The 21,680-nt window shown below is 40.9% G+C and overlaps 1 protein-coding gene across 3 annotated transcripts in view; it reads right to left on the bottom strand.

The window, feature by feature from the left end:
• The window catches only part of CPNE4 (copine 4), a 441,978-nt gene that overhangs the window by 46,969 nt on the left and 373,329 nt on the right, over positions 1-21,680 (bottom strand). The gene's annotated exons all lie outside the window — the stretch shown is intronic.

Consider the following 21,680-nt stretch of genomic DNA (forward strand, 5'->3'; position numbering starts at 1 on the left):
GACACCAGATGATAAATTGCTGTGGTCATGGCAGCCAGAGGTACAACTAAGGTGGAGTGATCAGAGCATTTCCCCAGGGTACCAAATAAGAAGGGTGCCAAACTTAGTTGATTCCAATTACATTTAAAATTCTTCAGTAGCATAGAAACAACAGAATTTATTACTCTGTCAGCAGGAATAATTACTTAAAACAGCAGCAACCTTATTCTACTGCAGTGAGATTGCTGTCCCCTGTCCATGAAGCTATGTCCCTACCCTCCTCTCCACTCCAGGCATGGTTTGTAGCACTTGCTCTGATGACATCTCAGGCAATTGATAAAAATATAAAATGGCCCTTAATCTTGTGTAGCCCCCTTCCATTTCCTCCACAATGGTGGCAAAAGAGTCAGACTATTTGAAAAATTATCATTTAAAAACATATAAATCTTGATTGAACTATTGACACTCAAAAGTTTGAATTTTGTTCCATGATAGTTGGGATCAGTTGACACATTATTGGTGAAAATGAGCCCCATAAGAACCAAACAAAGACCTCTAGTAAATTATCTATGTCGGATTTATGAAAATACATGGAAGAGAGGCAAAGACCTAGAGGAGTTGGAATCTGGGGGACCCACAGTGATGAACGCATAGATCCCTTTGGGTAGCCAAGCATTTAGACCATGCTAACGGAGCAAGATCCAGCACGGCCCATCTAGAGAGATGTTGAAATGTTCTCTCCTCTCAGTAGTCCTGTTCACAGCAATTGTCAGTAATCCTTCTGGGGGCTCCTAAGCCCAACTTTGCAAGGTATGCCCTATCCAAAACACTTCTTCCAGAAAGGCTCTGGCTTCATACCCTGATGTAGGAAAGGCACTTCTGGAAGTCTTCAGAGGGTGCTTAGGCAGTAGACCAGACAATGGTTGGAAGTAGGAAAAAAGTCTCAGACCTTCAGAGCAAGAGCCAACTTGAATGGAATCAAAGTAAGGTTGAGTTTGGTCTGGGGTTCCTAGTCTTCAGGGTCAGCCTGATTCTGTGTAAGTATACAAGTCTCACTATTGTCAGTGAGAAGTATCCCTGACTCAAAGAATGGGTCCGTGAATTTAGACTTAGATTACCTAAAGGAGGAACATCTAACTTTGATTGCTAGAGAACTATAGGGACCTCCCCTCCTCTTTTGTGTAGAACTGGAGTATAATCAGTATGGGGAACTAGCTACTGTTGATATAGATTAGGAATGCATCTCTAACTTAGAGTTCTAGAGCTACCAGGGGCACTGAGATCTTGATCAACTGTGGTCACACAGCTATTGCATGTTGGTGTCCATTTATTACCAAGACATTTCTTCTATCCTTCCTTAGTTTCCACTGGCTTTCCCATCTCCCTCGCATCTCAGAGTGATTTTTTTAAATGAAGAAAATATTTGGTTCTTGGGGAAGAGAATGGGAAATATGAAGAGGGCTTCAGAGGTCAAATGTACTCAGGGCCTCCCCAGAGCTCCAGCACTCACATACTGCCACTCCCGCACCTCACTGCAATACCTTTCTTGTCAATTCTCCCAAACAAGATGCATCGCTAGCTGTTAAAGATTACAAGCATAAGCAAGCCCTCTCATTCCTTTCCTAACAGCAGTTCCTAATTTCTACTCCCTGCCCTATCCTACTACCTAAACCCCATGCAACCTTCCTTGATTAATTATAATCAAGAGGCCATACATTTCATCTGACCCCACTCTGCCTGAACATGCAATTCTCCTCTCCTTGCATTATACCCTTCATCCTCTGCTTATATGTAGTCTCAACATGGGATTGTTTAATTATTCCTTTCTCTCATTTGCAGTCAATGCAGCTCAAATTTTCTTTTAGTAGCCAGAAATTGTTAACAAAGTGGGTACCTATTGACTAGTGAATTGTTGAATAATTTGTGGAATATGATTATCATGGGATATTACTGCCCATTTAGATATGCTACATATGAGGAATTCAGAGAAACACGGGAAGAATTATATGAACTGATTCAGAGTGGTGCAGAACCAAGGGAATATAGACAATGAATACAATTAAACCTACTCCACAGTCCTCTAACCCTTATGTATTTACTCACTGCAATACTTTCCTTGGTGAGCCTTCCTTAAATAATGCAATCTCTAACTACTAAAGAATTAAAATGTCAAGCAAACACTCATCTTCCTTTTCTCCCAGAAGTTCCTATAAAAACAAGGCTAAGGGGCAGCATCAGTAATGCTAAACACCATGATCACTTTTGGTGTCAGAGAACTGATCATAAAGCATACTTCCATCTGTCCAGAAGAGAAGTGGTAGAGCACAGATTCAGAATATTATATAACTTCTCAGACATATTTGCAGCATTGGTCTGTTTTATAAAGCTGTTTAATTTTTTTTAAATAAAGGAGAGTTCTATGAAGGACAATTATTGGGAAACAACTATGGCTGTGGTATTTAAAAGGCAATAAAGTATCCAGAAACCATTAAAATTAAATTTAATGCAGTTTAATATTTGCTGAGAATTTATAGCACTCGTGCTAAACTTTGGGGGAGGTTTGGCATTTATTTGGGGAGCCTGATTCTATATGTATTGGTGGTTCCAGTCTCAGACTGTAATCTACTGGAAAAGAAGGACTGCGTCTGTTAACTGAGGAAGGTAGTGTGGTGCAGGGGAAGGAATGCTGGCTCTCCAGTCAGAGGAAGTAGATTCAAATCCTGCCTTGGACACTTTGAACCCATGTGACTTGGAGCAGGTGCCCTTCAGATTCCTCATCTGTAAAATGATGCGATTGGATGACATCATCTCCAAGGTCCTTTCCAACCCTGGACCTGTGGTCCTGTGAGCTCCCCTCTAGCTAAATATTCTTTTTTATTTTATTATTTTTTTGCAGGGCAATGAGGGTTAAGTGACTTGCTTAGGGTCACACAGCTTAGTAACATGGCTAATTATTCTTGAACCCTTTCCTCTGTTCTTGCCCTCACCCTGAAGTTTGGATCTCTCCCATTCAGAGAGAGGGAACATCACTACACCTCACCTTCTCAGGAAGTTCTAGTGGCTTCTTATTGTCATTAGGATGATAGAATCTCCTCTAGCATACAAAGTCCTTCACAAAATGATTCCAGTAACCTTTCCATATTAACATAATAATGATAACTAATATTTATATAGTGTTTACTATGTGCTAAGCACTTTATTAATATTGCCTCATTTCATCCTCACAACAAACCTGGGAGGGGAGATGCTATTTTAACCCCCATTTTACAGATGAGGAAACTGAGGCAAATAGCTGTTAAGTGACTTACCCAGGGTCACACATAAGTATCTGAGGCTGGAGTAGAACTTAGACCTTCCTGACTGCAGGCCTGGCCCTCTGTCTGCTGTACCACCTAGCTGTTGCTAGGCTGTTAGGCATATGTTATGACATAACCCAAACTGACCACAGAAGTAATTTCATCCCTAGCCTGTGTACCTTTGCACAGACTGGTGCTGACCATACCTGGAATGCTCTCTCTCCTTACCTGTACCTATTAGAAACCCTAGCTCTTTTCAAGAGCCACCACCTTCCAGATCTCTTTCTTGATCCCCACAGTAGTTGGTAGACCTCAAATTACTTTATAATTTGAATTTACTGATCTTTAAACATGTGATAACCTCCCCTTGCCCCCAGCAGAATGCAAGCTCCTTAAGAAAAAGGACTTTCTCATTTTTGTATCCAAATCATTAACAGGCAAACAGTAGACACTTGTTGATCCCCCTTTTTTTTAAGTGAGGCAATTGGGGTTAAGTGACTTGCCCAGGGTCACACAGCTAGTAAGTGTTAAGTGTCTGAGGCCGGATTTGAACTCAGGTACTCCTGAATTCAGGGCCGGTGCTTTATCCACTGCGCCACCTAGCCACCCCTGATCCCTTTCTTCAAAACTCTGATCAAGTGCCACCTTCTACTTCAAGATTTTTCTGGTCACCCTAGCTACCAGAGGGTCTCCCCAAATGGATCCCTTGTATTTATTTTCTTCTAGTCATCCCTGCTAATGTTACCTTCTATTTATTCTTGTGTGTGTGTGTGTGTGTGTGTGTTGGGGGGGTGGTTTGCAGGGCACTGAGAGTCAAGTGACTTGCCCAGGGTCACACAGCTATAAGTATCAAGTGTCTGAGGTCGGATTTGAACTCAGGTCCTTCTGAATCCAGGGCCAGTGCTTTATCTACTGCATCACCTAGCTGCCCCCTATTTATTCTTTATATATATTTTTATGCCCCTGGTTATTTACATGTCATTTCCCCTATTAGAATGTAAGCTCCTTGAAGGCAGGGATTATTTTTGCTTTTCTTTGAATCCTCAGCATTTAGCACAGCGCCTGGCAAATTTTTGTTGTTCAATTGTTCCATCCTGTCCAACTCTTTGTGACCTATTTGGGGTTATCTTGGCAAAGATGCCGGAGTGGTTTGCCATTTCCTTTTCCAGTTCATTTTACAGATGAGGAAACTGAGGCAAACAGGGTGAAGTAACTGGTCCAGGGTCATATAGCCAATAAGTGTCTGAGGCTGGATTTGAACTCAGGAAGATGAGTCTTCCCAACTTCCAGGTAAGAACCACCTAACTATCTACCCAGAACCTAGTGCTTAATAAATGCTTGTTAACTCACTGACTGACGTTGTTTTCTTCACTAGAATATAAACTCTTGAGGGCAGGGTCTGTTTTTCCCTTTCTTTGGGGCAACACATCCCCAAACCTGCTTAGCAGAAGACCTGGCATTTAAATCAGCTGTGTTTGATTGCCTGATTGAGGCAGATCAAATCCAATGCCTCTAAGAAGGGAGAGAGAACCCAGCCTGGATTAGCTCTGGCCAGGGATTTCGGTATGGAAGCTCAGCTCTTTGTGTCAGCTTTAGTCCTTAAACTGCCTGGAATTGCTCAGCACATCAGATGCAGAATTTTGTGCTGACCTTTCTTTGAACAGGTCCCAAAGGAAGGAGAACCTTGGGCCACAAACAAAGCAGCCGCCTCTGACGGCCCGGATCGCCTGGTTGACAGCTCCTCTGGCCCTGGTGGAGGCACCTGGGAGCCTGTGAGATTGTTCATTTTTTACTTGGAAAGAATGAGACAGAGACAAGGCTCATGGCTTGAATCAATAAGGGGAAACCAGAAAAAGAGTTAGATGTTAGCTTTGAAAACCTGGCCACTGGCAGAGAAGATCTTTTGGGACCCTCTAAAAGCATTCTGGGGATTGATGGTGTGGTGGAGGAGACAGAGGGCTGGACTTGGAGTGAGAAGCCCTGAGTTCAAGTCTCGCTTTGACATTTATTGTTTGACCTTATGCAAGACCCTTAAGCCTTCCATAGTCTCCCACCTCCCCAGCCTTAACTTCCTTATCTATAAGATGGAGGTAGCAATGTTTATATGACCTACCTTATGGTTAAAACATATAAAAAAACCCACAATGGATCATTTAATAGTGTGATATAGGGAATTCTGGATCACTTGATATACTCATGAAATTGGAACTGAACTTTTAAATTCTCGCTGCAGAAAAGACATGATTGAAGTTCAGTCATTTTTTTTCAGTCTTATCTGACTCTTTGGGACCCCATTTGGCATTTTCTTGGCGGAGATACTGGAATGGTTTGCCATTTCTTTCTCCAGCTCATTTTACAGATGAGGAAACTGAGGGAAACATGGTGAAGTGACTTGCCCGGGGTAACAGAACAAATAAGTGTCTGAGGCCAGATTTGAACTCAGGAAGATAAATCTTTGTTACTTCAGGTCCAGTGCGTATGCACTATGGCACCACTTAGCTGCCTCCATGATTGCAGTAGAGTGTCTTTAAGGGGATAAAATGAAACAAAATAACAAAACAGAAAACCTTTTCAGTTGACAAGAGTATCCCTACTCACATCTTAGAGAAGAACAAATTACTCTCTTGCTGATGCTAAGATTAATTTCAATGTTTCTGGCTTTTCCACCATGTTCACTGGAAATGCCTATGTCCCGGTGGTGGCCTCCCCACTTTGTTTTATAAATTAGTTGCAACTGTCTCCTCTCTGGTGGCTCCTGGGACCAGAGCTTAGAAAAATGGAAGGCATTAACATCACTGATGTCTTCAGAGGAAAGCATGCTCATAAAGGGAGTTCTCCTATGGAACTCTGCTTGGTCATGATAGTTACACTGAATGCCATGACATTTTGAAGCTGGAAGGCTCTTTAGAGCTTATCTAGTCTCATCACCTCATTTTCCAGAACAGCAGTGTGAAAAGAATAGTCTTGGAGTCCAGAAGACCTGGGTTTGAATCTTGCCTCAAACACTGCCCAATGTGTCTTTGGACCTATGTTTTTCACCTGTAAAATGGCGAGATAGTAGTACCTCTCTCATGGGATTACTGTGAGGTTCAAATGAGTTAATATATTTAAAGTGATTTGTCAGGGGGCAGCTAGGTGGCACAGTGGATAGAGCACCGGCCCTGGAGTCAGGAGTACCTGAGTTCAAATCCGGCCTCAGACACTTAACACTTATTAGCTGTGTGACCCTGGGCAAGTCACTTAACCCCCATTGCCTCACTAAAAACAAAACAAAAAAAACAAACAAAAAACCCAAATAAAGTGATTTGTCAGCTTTAAAGAACTATATAAGTGTGAGCTATTATTATTTAGGATGAAGATATTGAGGTTCATGGAATTTAAATGACTTGGCCAAGGTCATCTAGCTCATACATTCCAGAGCCAATATTTAAACCCAGGTCTCTTGACCCCAAAGCCAAACAATCATTTATCAAGTTGTGTCTATGTGTGTGGTACCAGTGTTAAGAATACAAAAACCAAAACAAAGAAGTCTAGGGCTCTTTACTAACCTTCACCTCCCTTCAAAAATGATTCATTTGGCCACTACAGTAACAAAGATGCCAAACATTACAGCTTTCTTGGCTTAAAGGCAGAACCTGGATATATTATCTTGTAATGAAATGCTTCATCTAGTCCATTTGCTTTTATATCATCTTTATTTCCAAATATAACCCTACTCCTCCACCAGCCAGTGAATCAGCCTTTTAACAATTAAGAAGAAAGAAAAAAAAGCAGATCAGAAAAACTAACCGATGTACCAACTGAGCCTGACAGCATGGTCCCCTACCTCTGCAAGAGAGGGAAGCATTGTTCTTGTTGTTATTTATGCCTCTCCTACCCAACTCTTTTTTGCAACTTTGATTGGTCACTGATGGACCTTCATTCTGGAGAGCCCTTGTATTTTTTCCCTTAGGTCTCTCCCATCCATCAAGATCTTGAATTCTTTACTCTCTACATACACTATTTCTCCATCATAAGATCCAAGCTATAAGGGAACTTGGAAAGTGTCCAACTTTTTCATTTTTGCAGATGAGGGGAGGTGGCTTGCTTGAGATCATGCAAGTGGCAGGGCTAGGGTTTGAACCCCAGTCCTCTGACCTCAAACCTTGCACCTCTAGCTTCCTGCCTGGCTACTGCCAGAAGTTAAAGGGGGGAGAAACAGGCTCCTGATAGCTAGAGTTGTTTAGAGATGAGGGCCAAACGTCAACAGATACTGTGCTGGGGAATGGAAGAGTTATGGAGGGGAACTAAAAGGAGTGGTCATGCCGTTCTCCACTTCTAGAGGAGAGTAAGGTGCTAGAAGAAGAATCTGGTGGCAATGGAGAACATTGATAAGTACCTACTATGTTCCAGGCATGGTGCTAGGTGCTAAGAGATACTGAGACAAAAGGGAAATAGTATCTGAGCTCAGGAGTTTCCATTCTAAGGGGGGAATAACATAATATAGACACACATATAATAAATGCAAAATATGGAACAGAGAGAAGGCATTTTTACTTGGGAGGGGGATGTCAGATGCAACTGAGTGGGTTTGTGAAAGGCTTTCATGCTGGAGGTCATGTTTGAGCTGAACATTGAATGAAATGAGGGATTGTAAGAGGTGTGGCAAGAAGGGAGAGCATCCCAACTATGGGGGCAAGCCTGGGCAGGCACTAGCAGGACAGGGCAAGAGTCACTGCACAGGGGGCAGCTAGGTGGCACAGTGGATAAAGCACTGGCCCTGGATTCAGGAGGACCTGAGTTCAAATCCAGCCTTAGACACTTGACACTTACTAGCTGTGTGACCTTGGGCAAGTCACTTAACCCTCATTGCCCCACCAAAAAAACAAAAACAAAACAAGAGTCACAGCACAGGTGTGGCACAGAGTGCAATCCCACTTGAAGGTAGCTGCCATCCTTCCTGGGAGGAAAGCACTTTGTGGACCCTAAAGCACTTTAAAAATGGGAATAAGTACTGGAATGTATCCTGCTCATGGACTGACCTCTCTGTTTTTTTTTGAATCTGTAAATTACCACGGTCTCACTATATCCAGTGAATTCACGAACACCAAGCAAATACCAAATCACTCTTCCTACAGAACAGAAACCAATTCAGTATCTTGAGACATGACCCTTTCTTCTCTTTCTGGCTTTCATTTAAAATTTGCTTTGAGATCTTCAAAAGGAAGATTGCCCCTTAACCTCTTGGAGATTCAATTTCAGCTTTTGGAAGATGGGGATTGCAGAAGGCGCCTTTCCTTCTAGTCCTTTAAGTTATATATTTTAAAGACATGTTTGAAGAAGTGACTCCTGAGTGGCTGAGAGAACATCGAGTGCCGCACTACATACTGTTATCTTTTTTACTTGTTTTCTATCCACTAAACCACACTGCCTCTAATATTAGCAATTAATATTTGTGTTAGAAAGCTCTGGTAAAACAGTACTACTTTCTAATTTGTTTTCTTTCCCTGTAGAGGGGAATAACAAGGTATCCCTTGCTCGCCTCAAAGTAAGCCTCTGTTTCCTACATCCAGACAAGAGGTTCTTAACTTTTCTTTTTGGTCATGGATACCTTTGGCTGTCAGGTGGAGCCTATGGATTTCTTCTCAGAAGAATGCTTTAAACACACAAAATAAAATAAATATATAGAATTACAAAGGAAACTAATCACAGTGAAATGCAATTTTTAATCTATCCTTTCTGTCTATCCATTCATCCATCTATTTATCTCTCTCTACTGCAGTCAGCTTACACCTACCTTTCATTTCCATATTCACAGACAATGCATAGCAGATAGTAGGTGCTTAATAAATATTTGTCAATAGATTGATTAGCTTTTGGGTAATCTATAACTTCAATATTTTGGAGATTTAATATTCCATGATTCAAAGCCACCAGAAGAATTCCCCCCACTCCCCAACCTGTGATTTCATCAGTTTTGGGAATTCTCAATGAGAAAATGCCATCTATGAATGTAGATCAGCAACTGTGCAAATTATATTATTAGAAAATAGCTTGAGGAATGGAGAGGCTAAATAATACAGACAGAACATGTCAAAGGTAAGACTTTCTTCTCCAAGGCCAGCTCTCTATCCAGAATACAACTCTGCCTCTCACTGGAACACTATGAGGAGAAATTAGAACTATTAGGGAAAACATGAGGGACCCTTGTCAGAATAATATCTTTAAATCTATAAAGTGCATAGGAGTGTGAAGGAAAGCAAAGTTTAGTGACAATAACGATGTGTTTTCACCATCCAAGTCACTGATTCCCTGAAGTCTGCACATGGCTTCTTGGGAGTCCATGGACCCCAGGACTCCAGACTAGAAGGTTTCTTGCGTACCCTCCAGCTCTGCTTCTATGAAAGTATGACATTTAAGTATATGTGTACATATGTGATGATAATAACAACAGTTGGTGGTTTACAAAGCACTTTCCTCACAATATCCCTGTGAATTAGCTGGGGAAAGTATTCCTGTCCTCTTTTACAAGCAAACAGTCACAGAGAGGATAATAAATTTGCCTAAGGTCATAGAACTTGGAAGTATTTGAATAGAGAATCAAATACTTGTCTTCTATTGACAAATGTCACCTACTCTGTAGAGTGCATAAGCTGATGTCAGTGTGTTACTTCTCCCTGGGAGCATCTGCAGTATAAGCCTCCTTGCTAATTCTAGAATAAAAAGCTTTGTTACCAACCCCCTTCAAGGAACTTCACAAGAACAGAACAGATGAAGATTTGCTCCTGAAATCATCACAAAACCCTATTCAAGTGTTATCATTGCTCCTTAAGGATCATTTCCATTCAAATCAGTAAAGGAAGTCTTAGATGGGATTCATATAATTAGAACATATCAATGATGTTAGTGATGAAAGGGTGAGAACTATATTGGCATTAGCCTTCAAACTCACACATTTCGACATTTCTGGATCATAGCCAAGACAAGGGAGGAAGGAAGAGAGAAGATGGGGGGCGGAGAAGGAGGGAGAGGGCAGAAGAGAGGGACTGAGAGAGGTCAGGAGAGAGAGACAGAGACACAGACAGACAGACAGACAGACACACACACACAGAGAAAGATCACACCATGATGTTTCAAGAAATAGTTTTCTTTGGAGATTTGTGGCTGTGGTTTAGATAAGCCTGAGAAGATCTCAAATTCTCATCTAGACCTTTGAAATTTCACACATTGCTGTATTTTAGGAAAATTGAATCTCCCATGAACCCTGAACAGAGTGAAATGGGTGGACTTTGTGTGATGCATTCCAACTTTCTTCATTATCAGAAGAGATTGACAGTGGTCTAACATGACCCTCCCTCTTCCAGTTACTTAAAGGTCTAAGATGAATCCCACTTCAAAATGTGATTTGGTGACTGACAGGTGATTGAACTGGGAGAAATAACTTCTGCAAAATAAAATGTAAATGGGAAGTCAATCTCTCTTTGGACTTCACCCAAATACTAAATGTTTAATTATAAAAAAGAAAGTTCTGAGATCCACAAGGCAGAGTGGCTATTCTAATCATTTTTAAAAGAGTCTTTTCCTATTCTTCTAAGGTTTGGGAATTCCCAGGGTGCATTTTTTTCTGAGTGATATTCTAGGTAAGCTTCATCTTTGGCTCACTCTGTCCCTTCAGAGCCATCCCTTCATTCCCTCTAGCACTGCTCTCTAGCATGCCTAGCTAGAGTTTCATGCCTGTAGTAACATGAATATTTTTAAAAGGGGTAAAGAGGTATATGACAAATAACAAAACATGATATTTTCTAACAGAGAGGAAATAATTGATTACCGATGTGTGAAATAATTTCTGAATTAGGTGTCATATAGATTAAGACAATCAACTTGTTAGGGCAGAGATCAAAATCAATGGCAGAGTAAGAAGAAAGTATAAAAGTCATAACTTATGGTATGCCTGTGTTTGATTTAACTATCTATATAGAAAAAACTAAATGGATGAAGAATGCTTATTGTTCTTTATGCAACTGGATGGCTGTCTCAGAATCTAGTCCATCAGATGGACAATGAATTGAGCAAAGAATTGAATAGAAAGAGCAAAGTAAGCTTTGAGAAAACATGCAGGGATTTTAATGACCCTAAAGTTCTCCCTGAAACCAAGGACCATGTTTTTAACACTATTTTTCTTTCACTCACATTGGGAAGATCCCTTACAGAAAGAATGGTCAAGAGGGACTGAGGATGGGAAGGCTTATATCTGCCTCTTTGGAAGCAAGTCAGATCCATTCCTGAAATGATTTTCTTCCTCACCTGTACCTCCTGGTTCCTCTGGTTTCCTTCAAGACTCACCTCAAATCTTTCTTTCTTGCAGAAAGTGTTCCTGAGTCTGCCTGCTGTTAGTTCCTTCACTTTTAAGATTTCTTTTCATTTGATATGCATATATCTAGGTATTCACATATCTCCATCTTTAGAATGTGAGGTCCTTGAAGACAGGGATAGTTTTTAATGCCCTTCTTGTATCCTCAGTGCTTAGCCCAATGCCTGACACATAATAGGCAATTAATAAATGCTTATTGATGGCAGCTAGGTGGTGCACTGGATAAAGCACCAGCCCTGGACTCAGGAGGACCTGAGTTCAAATCCAGCCTCAGATGCTTGACACTTGCTAGCTGTGTGACCTTGGGCAAGTCACTTAACCTTCATTGCCCCACCAAAAAAAAAGGAAAAGAAAAAATAAATGCTTATTGATTGATAAACTCACAGATGCCTTTGGGAGCCAGCATTGGGAAAGTGGATAGAGTATTAGATATGGACTCAGGAAGACCTGAGTTCAAATCCTGTCTCTGAAATATACTAGCTGTGTGACCTAGGGCAAACCACTCATTCTTCTCTGTGTCTCAGTTTAGTCACCTATAAAAAAAGATCTTTCTGAATTTTCACTTTGCTGGAGTAACCTCCTAAAATTCAGGGTCACTTGCACATTACCCTCATCTGTAAAATGAGCATGTTGGGCTGGATAACCACTGAGGTTACTTCTAGCTCCAAATCGATGATCACTCAAACATCACTAATTTAGTGGGGGAATATGATCTCAGGATATAAGCTAGGGAATAGATCTATGATTCCATTGGCATAAGAAACTACCTCTGCAATGCAGGTTACCACTTTCTCTGTAACTTCTAGTCTCAAAGAGCTGCCTGGAGTGCTGAGTGATGAAGTGATTTGCCCAGGGAAAATTGCAATAGGAAAATGGGTTGAAGCAGCAGTTTACATGGGGCAGTTGTAGATAATCTGGTTTCCATCCTGCAAACCCTACAAGAAAGCGTGCTTTAGTGCTTTAGAAGCAGCTAAGCCAACAAGAACCAAACTGCCCATTTCAGGTACGAAGAGAAGCTCTTCCCTGATTCACGGTACTGTGACCCTGCTGGGGACAGTCACTTTAAGGAAAAACAAATTGAATAAAGGTTTACCTTTTGGTAAACAGTGAAACTAGCCATCTCCCTCACTCTGGAAAGAGCAACGGACTAGAAATTAGGGGACCAGGGTTCTCAGGCTGCCTTTGCTACTAACAGATTACCCTGAGTCTCCATGAGGGTATTGGACTAGAGGATGTTTAAAGACCCTTTCAGCTCAAGCAAAATAAAATAAATTGTTAGAATTCTAGGATTCTTCTTTTAGGATAGATCTTCTAACCCAATTGTAGGCTAGAATTTTACCATTTCTGGGAACCTGGACTGTATTTCTCTTGAATTATTTGTACCTTGGTCAAGCTAGGAGTTTCTAAAGCTGTGTTTTTCATTTTCTCCATTAATTTGCCCCACCTCCCTTAAGCTAACCACCTAATCCAAGACTAGTTAATACATCTTGAAAAGTTTTTCAATTCCAATTCCACTCAACCAGAATCTAACTCTAATGGGCATGACTTTGCTCCTGAAAAACATCAACACCAAGGCAAACCCTTCTTTTTTTGTGTGGGGCAGTGAGGGTTAAGTGACTTGCCCAGGGTCACACAACTAGTAATTGTCAAGTATCTGAGGCCAGATTTGAACTCGGGTCCTCCTGAATCTGGGGCTGGTACTTTATCCAGTGTACTACCTAGCTGACCCTCGACATTTCTTTTTAAAAATATGCAGTCCTTGAATGGATTCCTGCCCCCCTGCCCTTCTCATTAAAGAAAGACTCATGAGACCCAGTGAAACAGAATCATAACATTTGGGAAACTTGTTCTCTCTAACTGGTACAGATGGTGGTGTTAGGCACTTCATGTCTGTAAGTTTGAGTATATGAATCATATTTGCCCAGTTTGCCCAATAAAGTATCCTGCTGAGGAAGATGCTTAATTAACTAATAAAAACAATAATAAGCAAAACAAAATAATTTGTGGGACAGTTCTATATAGAGTAAACTAGCACTTGCTTCTCAAATTTGATAAAGATAACATCATTTATGCTTTGATAAAATGATAAAAAAGACACTTGTTTCTAGTTTATATTCATTTTAAGTACTACATGAGATATGTTGGTGCGGCAGTAGATAGAATGCTGAACATTGAGGCAGGGAGATATGGGTTTTAATCCTATCTCTGATACTTCCTAGCTGTGTGACTCTGGGCAAGTCACTTCACTTCCCTGTGCCTCAACTTCCTAATCTGTAAAATAAGGGGATTAGAGTCAATGGCCTCAAAAGTGTTTTCTAGCTCAAAATCTGATATGATGCTATGCTCCTGATTCTAACATAATTTATTAGCTTTACCTGTAATCAGTGGTTGTTACAAAATCAAGGGGTTGTAGAGGTAGAAAGGACCTTAGAGGACCTTCATTAATAAATTCATCCAGGGGCAGCTAGGCGGCGCAGTGCATAGAACACCAGCCCTAGAGTCAGGAGGACCTGAGTTCAAATCAGCCCTCAGACACTTAACACTTACTAGCTGTGTGACCCTGGGCAAGTCACTTAACCCCAATTGCCTCACCAAAATAAAACAAAACAAAACAAAACACAAATAGATAAATAAATAAATAAATTCATCCAAAAGATATTTCTGGTCCGATTCCTTCATTTTATAGCCAAGGAAAATGAGGACCTTAGGTATTAAGTAACTCAACAGGCAGCAATATATGGAAAAAAGGAGATTTAGGGGGAAGATCTGGGTTCAAGCCTAGCCTCTATAATTTATCCATTATGTGACTTTGGGCAAGTGACTTCATCCCTTCAGTCTGGTCCTCAGCTTTCTTATCTACAAAATGAGGGATTCGATTAGATGATGTCTAAGAGTCCTTTTCAGTTCTACACCTCCTTCCCTCCCTCTCCCCACTCTCATACATTGTTGTTCAGTCATTTTTAGTCATATCCTACTCTTTGTGACTCCATTTGGGTTTTGGTGGCAAAGACACTGGAGTGGTTTGCCATTTCCTTCTCCAGCTCATTTTATAGATGAGAAAGGGAGGCAAACAGGGTTAAGTGACTTGCCCAGGGTCACATAGCTAAGAAGTGTCTGAGGCCAGATTTGAACTCAGGAAGATGAGTCTTCCTGACTGCAGGTTGGGTACTCTATCTACTGTGCCACTAGCTGCCCTCCTCTTAGATATATATGTATATGTATATGTATATGTATATGTATATATGTATGTGTGTGTATACACACACACACATCATACACTTCTCCCTGTCTCTTTCTCTCTTTGGATGGAAGACACTAGGATTCTCCTTGTCTATCAGTAGGCTTAAATTGTGTATATGCAAATATGTATGCATAGAGTGAGGAAAGGAGAGAAAAGTTGAGAGAGATTATCTTGGACAGACATTGACAATGGAAAATGAGTTGGGTTCAATATTGAGCAGGAGGAAGAGATGGGATTGGATTCCATTAAATAAGAAACACAGAGCTTTTGAGGATCCCAAATTGCTTTCTGCCACAAAATTCTCTCTCTTTAATGTCAGTATTTTCTGGTAATGTTATATGACTGAAAATTATAAGACACTGTGCTCAGAAGAATTATAACTATAGGTGATCTGAAGGTAGATGGTGAAAAGCCTGATGGAGGTAGGTAGGCTTTGGCACATGCTCAACAATGACTTAAGTGCTGGAAGTGGCATAAAGGAAGTGTGTAGTGTGAAGTGAAGTATGTAGAGCTAGAAAATGAGGGCTGATCATGCAGGCAGAAAGAGACAACAGATGACCCAAGTGTCAAGTGCCAACCAGCTGATGTCTTTGATAATTTCTTTTTAAAGGAAGGTTGCTAGTATGTTGAGTAGACTCTGGCAGATTTATGGAACTATAAGAATTATAGCATGGGGAGAGGAGTTATGAGCTATTCCAGTGCAAGAAACATTAGAACTTCTCACACATCCCTTGGAGTAAGGCAAGCTGCTCACCAGGAAAACTGGAGAATGTAATGGACTTCATATATCCAGGCTTGAGGTGAACATAGGAAAAGGCTTGCTTGGTTTTTAACTGGGATGGAAAACAGGAAAAAGAAAAAAAAACTATACTATTCTCTGGGGAAAAAACAAAAACAAAACAACAAACTACCACCCAGTCAGTACATGGTAGCATTTCTGTATTTCATTGAGTCACACAGTCAGCAGCTTATTGATTACTATTATATGATGACTAGAAACAACCACTATTGGATATATCTCTAGGAACACAAAATAAAGGAAAAGAAGAATGGAAGGAGAAGATAACTCTAGATACCTTTAAGATTGGAATCCATTTTCCAAACCATGGGTTGAAAATATTGAGGACTCTCCTGACAGAAGACTTCTTAACTGGAACCCTTGTTACTCAAGGCAAAGTAGAGTTTGGCACCAGCAGGCACCTTGAATGGAGTCTAGTTTGAATACACATTTTCTTGAATGCTTTTTCTAGTTAATTACTTTCTGTAGCAACAATCACAGGTGTCTAGGACTGGGAAGTTTTAAAACAATCAGGAAACAAAACACATCATGGGTAAGGACCCGTCAGCCATTCTCACCAAACCATATGAGATGAGGTGTGAGAAACAGATGCTTTGTAAGACCAGACAGATATGATGAGTTCTGTGCTTCAGATGAGCCATAATTTGCTTTACTGTTTGAAACCACATCCAGTTCTCTGGGGTTGGGTCTCTCCTTAATTTTGTCATTTATTTTCAAAGTGATTAGAAGTTGCTTAACTTACCTTTAACCTTAACCTACCTTAACCTTTCCTATCCCAGTCCAGCCACCCAGAACTGATGGGGTACTGGTGGCAATAGCTATTTGAATAAGCTTTTAGAAAAACTCTTGAGAGTCTTTGCATTGTTAAACTATCAAAACTCCTAAGATTCTAATAATGAAACACACGAATTGAATGAAATCAGCCCTTTCCAAAATAAAAATAATCAAGAGAGAAAGCCTGATGAGTGGAGAATGTTAGAAGGGGTGGAGAAGGGCTCATTTGCCAGCACCCCTCACTTCTAGGTGGACTTCAAATTCTTCCCATTGGGAAAAACACACACATACATTTATTTCCAAAATGGGGGCAACATTGATCTAGGGTTTCAACAGTTCTAAACAGGATTTCCAGCTGGTCTTATCAGACTTATTAGATGAGCTTCTCATTCTGTGTCCCAACCCTGGTAAGAAGAATCAATGGATTTGTTTATGCTTATAGAAATCCCAGCTTTTTGCTTCCTTCCTCGGCTGTTGCCTGATATTCAAATCTATCCATCTACTGCTGAGAAACCGTCCTCTCCATAGTCAGTCTCATCAATAACTAACTTGAGAGGCCAATAAAACTGCTAAGAATTAATGAGAGGTTTCTCCCAGTGACTTTAAACACCATCACCCTTAATGGACTTTGTTGATAAGTGGACCCCAGTTTTCACCCAAATCTCATTCTCTCTCTCCCAGGGGAAAATAAGTGTAGAGAAAATCTCCTGACTCCCATAATGAAAGTAGAAACACATCTATCAGCCTTCCATTTACCATCAAGGTACACTGGGTAAATGACTAGGGCCAGGATCCTTTTATTTGTCCCCCCCCCCCAACACTTTCCAATCCACCTTTCATGCTACTGCCAGACAAATCTCCCTTATGCTTGATGCAGTCTTAAGAGGATCAACAAGGATGTATATGGCCAGAGAAGGAGGTAGGCTAATCATGTAACTCGAGAGTCTTTAGTGATCTCTTCTTGCCCACCAAAGTAAATGCTCTGCCCAGCATACAAGGTCCTCTCCAATATGGCACCATTCTACCTTTCTCCCCTGATTTATCTAATGTTATTCCAAAGCATGTCAAACTAAACAACTCCAAGATCCCCAAGATTGGACCTTGAAACCTGTACCCCTGTGTCTTTGCTCATGCTTTCCCCTAATTCTGTTCCCTTTTTGCCTGTTATATTCCTGTCTAGCCTCTAATGGGAGTGTTTGAGCAGAGGCTCACAGTGATGCCACGTATAGAAGGGCCTTCAGTCCAATTCAATTAACAATTATTTAATAAATATTTTACTTTAAATTTTTGAGTTCCAAATTCTGTCCCTCTTTCCCTTCCTCCTCATTCCTCTCCCAGAGGGGGTAAGCAATCAGATATGGGTTATATGTGTACAATTATGTAAAACATTATCATATTAGTCATTCTGTATAAGAAAACTCAAAAGAAAAAAATAATAGAAAGACAGTGAAAATAGCATGCTTCGGTCTGTGTTCAATTAATATCAGTTCTTTTTTTAGAAGTGAATAGTATACTTCATCATTAATCCTTTGGGATTGTCTTGGATTATTGTATTGCTGAGAATAGCTAAGTTTTTCAGTTCTTCATCAAACAATATTGTTGTCACTGTGAACAATGTTCTTCTGGTTCTGCCTACTTCATGATATATCAGTTCATGTCTTTCCAGGTTTTTCTGGAATCATCCTGTTTGTTATTTCTTAGAGTTCAATAATATTCCATTACAATCATACATCACAGCTTGTTTAGCCATTCCTCAATTAATGGGCATTTCTTTGACTTCCAATTCTTTAACACCACAAAAAGAGCTGCTCTAAATATTTTTGTACAAATAGGTCTTTTCTTCTTTTTTGGATTTTTTTGGGATATAAACCTAGCTGTGGTGTTGTAGGATCAAAGGGTATGCACAGTTCTATAGCCCTTTGGGCATAGTTCCAAATTGCTTTCCAGAATGGTTGGATGAAATCACAACTCCACCAACAATGGATTAGTGTCCCAGGTTTCCCACATCCCCTCCAACATTTCCCTTTTTTTGGTATATTTGCCACTCTGATAGGTGTATGGTGGGGTGGTATCTCAGAGTCAATTAACAATTATCAAGCCCCTATAATGTGCCTGTCCTAAGCACTGGGATACAATTCATAACAAGACGGTCCCTGCCCTCAAGGAGCTTACAATCTAAAGGGGGAGACAACACATAAAAAGAAACAGAAGAGCAGGTATGCGGGGATGGTACACCATGGGATACCTGGCATGGGTGGTGGGAGGGGAATCTTGTTCCATGGAGATGAAACCAGGCAGGACATCAGATGCAACATGGAGTGATCTGAGAGTCCAGGTTATGCTTTCTATAAAGGAAGGCATTGAGGGGAGTTTCATATGATGCCCTCCAGCCCTCTAGTCAGAAGGGAGAGAAGGCTGAGAGAGGCAGTGTCAATCAAGGCTTGGGTTAGCAGAAGTGATGAGTTTAAACTGGGAGGGTCATCATGTTCTCTGGACTCATAACCAGGCAGGGCAGCAGATGCAAAATGGGAGCTTACTGTAGCTTCCTAGCCCACTTTAGGAATCTCTCCTAATGTTAACTTTATGTGATCCTGGGCTCCATATGGTTTTGCCTTCACAAAGACACACATTGGGAAGTAGAGGCAATGAACCCAGGGTGATTCTGAGGAGCTGAGCATCCCACCATCCACCCATAACTTACAACTCCCGTCCTTTTCCTTGTCCTCAACTGATCAGAGAAAGGCAAAGTAGTGACAGGTGCATTTAAGTGTTTTGAGTGGACCTCTGCCTCACCGTTTATACAATATGATTGATCACACTGTAATTTACTTTGTCAATCAGTCATGGAGTTAATTACATGTTGCTCTTGGGCACCATTATAAATGATGGTGAGGCAAATAGTGCTCTGCTTAATGGGCCTTAACATTCAGCTAGTAAATGGATGACACCATGGCATTGGTATTGATGAACATGGGCCTCCCTTCTCCATTATGAGTCATTTGTGTTATTAAGAGCAATGCACTGAGCTAATCCTATTTCTGCTGTATTGTCATTCATGGCAATATGGACAATGAAGTCATCAGTAAATAGTGGGGGGGGGTGAGGGACTTTGGTGTGTGTGTGTGTGTGTGTGTGTGTGTGTGTGTCTAAAATCCCACTGAAATCCCTCAATAATTAGGAAGCAACTGCTGGAGCCCTCCTTCCCAAATCACATGATAATTAATTACTTTGCATATATTTGCATTGATTAACTCTAATGATGATGGATATATTTTTTAATGTATTTGTCTTCCCCATTAGAATGTAATCTCCTTGCAAGTAGGGAAGTGTTTCATGTTTTGTCCTTGTATCTCTAGTATCTAGCACAGTGCTCAGCACAAAGTAGGTGCTTATTACTTATTGACTGATTAGTTGGGGGAAACCTGGTCTTACCTCTCTGACTTAGAACTTTGGAAGAATTGTTAACAGCCACAAATTGCCAGCAGAAAATTTCCCCTAAGGAGCAGAATTAAGAAGCATGTACATTGCATCTAGGGCCAGTTTCTGTCAGACTGCTTTCCAGTTTTCCCAACAATTTTTACCAAATAATGAATTCTTATCCCCAAAACTTAAGTTTGTACAAAATAGATTTGCAGTTTCACGTGCAATCATCTTTTTTTCCTATTCTACTGTTATGGAAATGATTGTTTTATTTCTTAAGTTCATAATAAAATAAATTTAAGAATTAAAAAAAAATGAAGAAACTATTCTTAGCTCCTGGGGTATACAAAAATAGTCTATCCCTGGGATTTGAAACTCAGACCATAGTTTACTGAGCCCCTGGTATAGTGGAAAGAAAAATTGATTTGGAAATATTAGGTCCTGGATTAAAATTCTGGCTCTGCCACATAACTACCTATGTGAAATTGGCTGTCAGTGTACCTCCTGAAGTCAGGACTGAGTCCAGGCCCTTTGACTCCAGGGGTCCACACTCTATCCACTGTCACCTGTTGACTTCAGAACAAGCCCCCGTAAGATTTCAAAAAACAAAAGAAGGGGCAGCTAGGTGGCGCAGTGGATAGAGCACCGGCCCTGGATTCAGGAGGACCTGAGTTCAAATCCGGCCTCAGACACTTAACACTTACTAGCTGTGTGACCCTGGGCAAGTCACTTAACCCCAATTGCCTCACTAAAACAAAACAAAACAAAACAAAAAAACAAAAGAAATTCCTGTTATTAGTTTGCTTACCTGGCATTTTGCACTGTCTAGCACAAGTAGAATTAAAATAAAAAGGTAACAATAAAAGGTTCAGGTTAGTTAAGGTTTGATTAAATTATGAACTGAAGGAGTGTTGAACATTAACCTTTTTTTTCCCCTTCAGTAGTAGCCCTCTGGTGACCAGGAGGAGTTAATGTAGCCTCTAAAGGTATCTGATGGGCACTGGGGGCAGGGGAACTGGCTTATAGAATTCCCATATTTAAAGTCTAGGGAAAAGGAAAGAAGAAGACTGGGTTCAGCTCATCTAATCCAAAGTGGGGCTTGGGGACTTCTCCTCCTCTCCATACCCCTCCCCCTTCCCCTCCTCCTCTCCTCCCCCTCCCCAAGGGACAGGTTCTGTTGTAAAAACTGAAAGCAGGAGGCAGAATCCAAGGCCTCCCTTCCCAGATTTATCACTGACACTAGTTACAGACTAATGCATACAGAACCACAGGGCAGGAAGATACCATAGTGATCCCTAGTCAGCGGGTCATAAAAGCAAGCCATACAGGTCATCTACAGGAGTGGGAGAACACATCCTAAACCTGACTCAGTTCCTGATTGCTCAGCTTCTTTTCCAACCCTAGCCAGCCTTCTCACCATGGAGATGCCCTCCATCCCTGCTGACTCCTCCTCTGATTGGTGAGTTCTTCCCTAGAACCTTCATTTGACCAAGGACCCAAGCTATCCATGCCCATGCCTAACCTGGCTCAGCTCCTTACTCCCAATACTATTTTTCTCCCTTGTCCCTACCTCCTCACTACCTGGTACCTCCTTGGCCCTTTCCCCTTTTCAGCTCCCTATTATATGTTTTCTTCTCCTATTAGAACTATCTTTGCCTCTGCTTCTATTAATCCTCCCAGAGCTTAGCAAATGCCTGGCACATAGTAAGTTCTTCATTAAATCTTGTGGAAGGGGGAGGAAAGGGAGGGAGGGAGGGAGAAGAATTTGGAACTCTAAATCTTATGAAAATGAATGTTGAAAACTACCCTTACATGTAACTG

The sequence above is a fragment of the Dromiciops gliroides genome, chromosome 5 (assembly GCF_019393635.1).
Source record: "Dromiciops gliroides isolate mDroGli1 chromosome 5, mDroGli1.pri, whole genome shotgun sequence".
Taxonomy (NCBI): Eukaryota; Metazoa; Chordata; class Mammalia; order Microbiotheria; family Microbiotheriidae; genus Dromiciops; species Dromiciops gliroides.